We start from the raw sequence: 6,268 nt of genomic DNA on the forward strand, positions 1-6,268 counted from the left end.
GAATTTATATTTTTGGAAAAAACGAGTCAAAAATGTGTAAATTGGGAAGCATTACAGAGAGATATGTAGATGGTTACAAATGCAATAAAATGCATATATTTTAGCGCAGTAACCCAATGTCATGTCAACATTCTGCACTTTCTGAATGCAATAAATATGTCATCAAATTGAATCAGTTAGAAATATCTTAACATCCGGTAACCATAATTTTTAACCAAATGTTTGTCAATACCACTATGATTCTGATATCATTGTGCATTCCTAATAGGGGTGGGAATCTCTAGGCACCTCACGATTCGATTCGATTACGATTCAGAGGGCTGCGATGCGATTATAAAACGATTATCGATGCATTTCTCTATACAGGATCTCTATCTTCCTACTGTCTGAGGACTTGGTAGTTTTAAAGCAAAGTATTTGTAATGATCCATAATGTAAATGCATTTTGGATCATTACAAATACCTTGCTTTAAATATCTAAAATATCTTTTATTAATAAATCAAATGGAAGTGATGTGGCAAGTGAACTAGAAGGCTCTCATTCAGAGACGCTGCTGCCACTCATCTGCGATAAAATGCGCTGTTACCCTGAAATAAGACCCAGTGGTAATGGGTGTCCACGCAGCACGTGCTCCAAAGCTCGGCTCCAAAGTGTGCAGCATAGCGCGAAAGCCCTGGTTCTCAACGACCGAGAACAGACAGCAGACAGCAGGTCACATAGCACCGAGGTCTGGCCTCGCTAGCAGCGAACGAAAAAACAGAGATTAAGACGAACATTGGGAGGACTTATTCGCATTTATAAGCAGCGCGGTTGGTTAAATCTGCTGAGAGACTGTCTTTCTCTAAAACGTTGCGAAAATGAACTCGCTTCTCTTTGAATTTTCCCGTTCCACCTTAAATGGTGCCTCAGTTACATTCGGCGCCTAAGGCGGAATTTATGGTGGAACGGGAAAATTAGAACGAGAAGCGAATGAGAAGCGACATCAGCCTCGTAAAACAGCCGGACGCTGAGACATTTTACAAGAAACTCTTCTAGTTTTGAAGAAAAGTTTTCTGGCGGAGTTGGGAGGAAAGCGGCTATAGCTGAAGTTTAAAGCAGAGCAAAGTAAATATTCGTTTATATTGTTTAGCCCAGACTAGGACATTAACACATACTGAAACATACTGGACATTAAATGTTGTGGCTCCCAAGGTGGTTTGATTTTTGTTAAAAAGACAAAATGGCCCTTCTTATCATTTGTGTTGTGACTCCTGACCTAACCTGGCTTTAATGCAGAGGCTGCCGGTCGGATTTCTCACTCATCCAGTTGTGTTTTTGTTATGTGCCGCCACAGACAGTCCGGCGCTGCACTTACCCACTTCCAGTTCCGCCTTTTGCGTTCCGTCAACATTACGTTATAAATTAAATATTTAGAAAATCGATTTTTGACATTTATGAATCGATTCAGAATCGTTCACGTCCGCATCGCGATGCATCTAAGAATCGAGTTTTTCCCGCACCCCTAATTCCTAATATAAAACAGCAAGATATATTAATAAGACAAGTGACTATATTAAACAGTAAATGCGTTAAATTATTACTGAACAGAATTCTTACAAAATCCACTTGTTTTGCACCGTTAAACTTAAAGCTTAAAGTTAAACTTAAAGCTTAAAGTTAAACTTAAAGGAGCTCAAGCTGCTGGAAAATAACAGGGTATGCAGCTTAAAGCTATTTGGTGCGCCACAACTCTCAACAGAACCCACAGAGTTACTGTAACAGCGATTAAATAAAACCACACTAGCTGGATTCCAGAATAAAGCCTGCTGTGTATATAGGGAGATTTTGTTCCCACTTCTCTTTGCTTCCTTTCTTCTCCATTTCACTCTTCTCTCCTTATCTGTACTTCCGTCTGAATAGCAGATGTGAGCAGATATAAGCTAATGAACCATGTAGCTCACATCTGTTTGCTCTTGTCCTTTACTTTAATAGGAACCAGTGAAAAAAGCATTTGCTTTTAGGCTTATATCCCTATCTGTTTATTCAAACTCAACACCTCCAGGAGTATATTTAGACTGCAATAATAGACAAGAAACCCTAGCTTTTTGTCTCAAAATGATTTATGAGACTTTAGAAGCCATGAGTCTGAGTATGGGACATTTGTGGTGCGTTTTAAGGCAGTTCTAAGGTATTAATGTCGTCTGGACAGATGGTGACACCGCAAGGGAAATGCAGTAGAGTTTGAAGATGTGCAAATATCAGTCTTTCGCAGTGAATCATATAAACACAAACACATGGCCTTCAAATGTGGTATGTGCATTAGACTTACTCCACAAACTTGGACTTGTACCTAATCCAGACCACTCAGTGGAACCCATTATGGTCTGATTTATTACAACATTAACATGATTATTTCTTAATCTGACTTGAGCTCTTTTGCCTCTTCACTGCATTCCACATTTTACTTTGTTGGTATTTGACTTGGTCTTGTGGCTGAATTGCGGTTTGCATGCTACACAGTTGTACTGTTGTAGGGAACTTTTCAACTGTTGCAACAAACATAACCATGAAGACCTTGCCTTGTGAGTAATGTGGCTTATAATGTGGCTTATGCTAACGTCTGTGGGCCTATGGGCCTTAATGTCTGACAGAGGTTTTGATTTATGTTTGTTTTCAATTTGTCATCATTAGGAGAGAGCCTTGCCTGTTATGTCGTTATGTTCACTAGATAGATAAACTAGCTAGTAAGGATGTAATGTTTTCAATACAGTATTAAAAAAGAAAAAAAATAACGTTCAAAACAGGTTTAACATTTTTAAACTGTATTGCAAATACGCCCCTCAGGGTTTTCTGGGGGGTTCACATTTGCAGTTTTGTGCTCAAAAATGACCACACTTGGCATCTGGGATCACTTGCATCTCAACCAGGGTGGGAGGGCTGGGGGAAACAATAGTTAATGCTATGTACACATCCACAAACAGTAGCTAGCAGGCTTTTTATCTGAGGTTTATAACCTTTCTGTTTAAATAGGAACATAAATTCTATATTTACGCTATCGACATTATTCAAGACCTGTATTTTTAAATTACTATATAAATAACTAAAACTATAATAAAGCTATAAAATCTCCTGAACTGTAGTGAAGTAGTGAACTTTGCGATTGTTACCACAACCACAACTCTGAAGACGTGGAAACACAGTGGTAACAACAACTAATTGACCCGCATTGTTAGGGTAACTTCTGTACACCCCATGGGCCTTTATGCCTGTCAGAGCTTAAGAGAAAGTTCTAGTTCCCACAGTATCAGAGCAACCCTAGACCAGACCAGTCCTGTTGATGTTCAGATACCATTGCTAACGTCAGTCCTGGACCCTAAAGGCCACCGCACCAGGTCCAAGATCAGTTCTTAAACCATTCCCATGTGCCTGGGCCACCATGACCCCTCTGTCAAACCAGCAAGCTGAGCTCTCTGGTCCATGAATTAATTCAGTATTTGTTTGTGTTGTTGGTTTTCCTGGGGTATGAATATCTCATGGCACATACACTTGGGTCAATTAACCCCCATCTAATGATGTATCTTGAAAATGAAAGTAAACTTTGAAAGATTACAAGTGGTAAATTTTTACTTTAATGAAGAAAACAATTTGATCATCACATTTGATTATCAATTGCTAATGGTAGCTAGCACCTTTAGCCTCTAGGTAAGTGGCTAGCTGTCCGGATGTGTTGAGCACTGAAGAGATTTCCAATGATTTTGTGATATATATACATAATGCATGCTGGGAATTGTAGTTGAAGAACACTGATGGACAAAAACACAAAAACTATATAAAATTGAGAATTGTGTAAAACCTTAGATTCAGAGGGTTGCAATGCTACACTATAGAATACTACATAGTGTAACAAATAGCATACTGAATGCTAGTTTTAGCCCTGGATGCCTGTTTAGTCAAATTTTGTATCTCCAAAAGGTTTTAAAGAAAAAATTATTTAATTTTTTTGTATGTTAATCTAAAAAGTACTGAGATTTTATTCCAAGTAATTTTGAACCATTTATATTAGTTCATTCATCATGAAATGTTCATACCACATAAAGGGCAGCTGGTGTGTTTCAAATCATGTGAAAAAAATAAATACAAAAAGGAAAATGTTTTGATATGACCTGGTACCACATTATTCTTTGTTTCTTGTCAATGTAACTTGTGTAAATCTCTTTGAGAGTGCGTCACTGGATGCATTGCTTATGCCTGTAACATGAATTGTTTGTTTTTTTGTATCACTGTCCATCTATCTGGTTTGACACTGACCTCCTTGACCTGCTTGTAAGGGTGGTTCCCAGAGGCAGCCAACTCCCCGCAACCTCTGAATTTTGACCTCAGGGGCTGTGTGGATGCCTAGCACAGAGTTTCCCACATAGAAGGGTGAACCCCAGTCTCTTTCTCTCTCCCTTTTTCTGCTAGCTTTCATGGGAACACCACATATCGTTTTTAGCATCACATCCTGAACCTTGTTTTGTTGTTAAAATTTTTGCGATGGTTAATTTTTTTCCCCCCTTGTTCACTTCAGCTCTGCACACGTTATAATGTCAGTGTGTTTTGGATGATGGTGACCAGGCTGGATGCACTTACCATCAGCAACCACTTGGTGGTGTGAATTTCAGCCACACAAGTCAAGCCATTCTCAGAGAACAGTCACTATAATAAAAATCAATAATAATTAGTATTCAAAATGTACATTATTATGGTGATTATAAAGCTTTGAGAAGTCAATCAAACTTGTATCATGTATGTGCTAATCTACACTGTATATATCTTATAGAGTTTTTGTATTATTGTCAGTCTTGTGTTTATATTAGTTGTGTGTGATGAGGCCACAATTTTCCTGCTTTGTCAGACAAATTTCTAAATTAAAGTTGTATGCAAAATTAAGAATATGCTAGCTTTCTCTTTGGGCTCTTCCTTTGATGCAAAAACTAACAAAACAGCTGATTGCAATCTGTTTAGCCAACTAAACTGGACAAGCTGGTTTGAAGTTGTCTGTATTTAATGGGTTTTTTTATTGCGGGTCTTTATGTACATAATAAATAAGGGTCTGATAAATATACCTGTCATCGTGGTACTGAAAGGGCCCATATTGTAGAAAACAGAATTTTTCTAACTCTTTTATAACATGGGATGTAGCTGTTGTTAGAGTTAATAAATCACATTTAAAATGATGTCCACAAACAATCAGCATACACCTGCCATCAATGAAAGTAATTCTGATTAATCATGAATAAAAATCATCTTTTCCTGTAGCTGTTTCTAATGGTTTCAAGATTGCAAAAGGTACATCATAACAGTAGAACAATATAGAAGAATATCTAAAACACTGAATACACATACAGCACTCTGAAGACTTACATCAATGACTAGAAAAAATGTGGCACCACAGGGACATTGCCATGGTCAGGAAAATCCTCAAAAAAAATAAATAAATAAATTTGGAGGAATTTCTAGGAGGTACTGGGCATTCCTTGACAATAATCTTCTTTGTCCTGCGGATGTCTGGAATGGACTGTGCAGAGCAGAAAATGGAAGCCATTTTTCACCAAAAAAAAAAAATCTATAACTTGTCCAAAAAACATCTGATGAGACAAAGTTTGATGTTTTGGCCTGAAATCTAAAAGATGGTGCAGCAGCAACAGTTCATTAACTAAAAAACCTCCTGTGAAGCATGGTGGTGGGAGCAACATATTTTGTGGCTGCTTCTCTGGGCTGATTAGATCCAGAGGTTAGGATATTTTGGCACAAAACCTGTTGGCCTCTGTTAGGACCTGTTTACACTTTGCATTATCATGCATTTTGGGTGACTGGATCAAGTTTGAATTTCACTTGACTGCAGGGAAAGCCAGGTGTAAACACTTCTAGGATGCATTGTGAGCAGATTATGATCAGATCACTCAAACCACATTCCGAGGTTTGTCAGAGAAGGATCCAGCACTAGTGTAAATGGAGAGGAAATGTGTCTGCCAAGCATGGTGAGAAAATAAGCATTGAAATGAAAGACAGAGGATGTGCAAGGCTGAAGGTAGCCTCAAAAAAGTGCCTTCATGCACTCCAGGCCGATAGAAGTGTCCACGCCAAGTTTGTCCAATCGTAGCAAGAAAAAAATTAAACAAAAGTAAAATGGCAACGATGTATGTGTTGATGTGCTTTTACATGGACAAAAAGCACAATCCAATCTTGTGGTCAAACTGGGGATGCATTTTAGTGAAAAGTGTGAATGGAATCCAGTATAAGTTTATC

This window comes from Colossoma macropomum, unplaced genomic scaffold (assembly GCF_904425465.1).
Source record: "Colossoma macropomum unplaced genomic scaffold, Colossoma_macropomum, whole genome shotgun sequence".
Classification (NCBI taxonomy): Eukaryota; Metazoa; Chordata; class Actinopteri; order Characiformes; family Serrasalmidae; genus Colossoma; species Colossoma macropomum.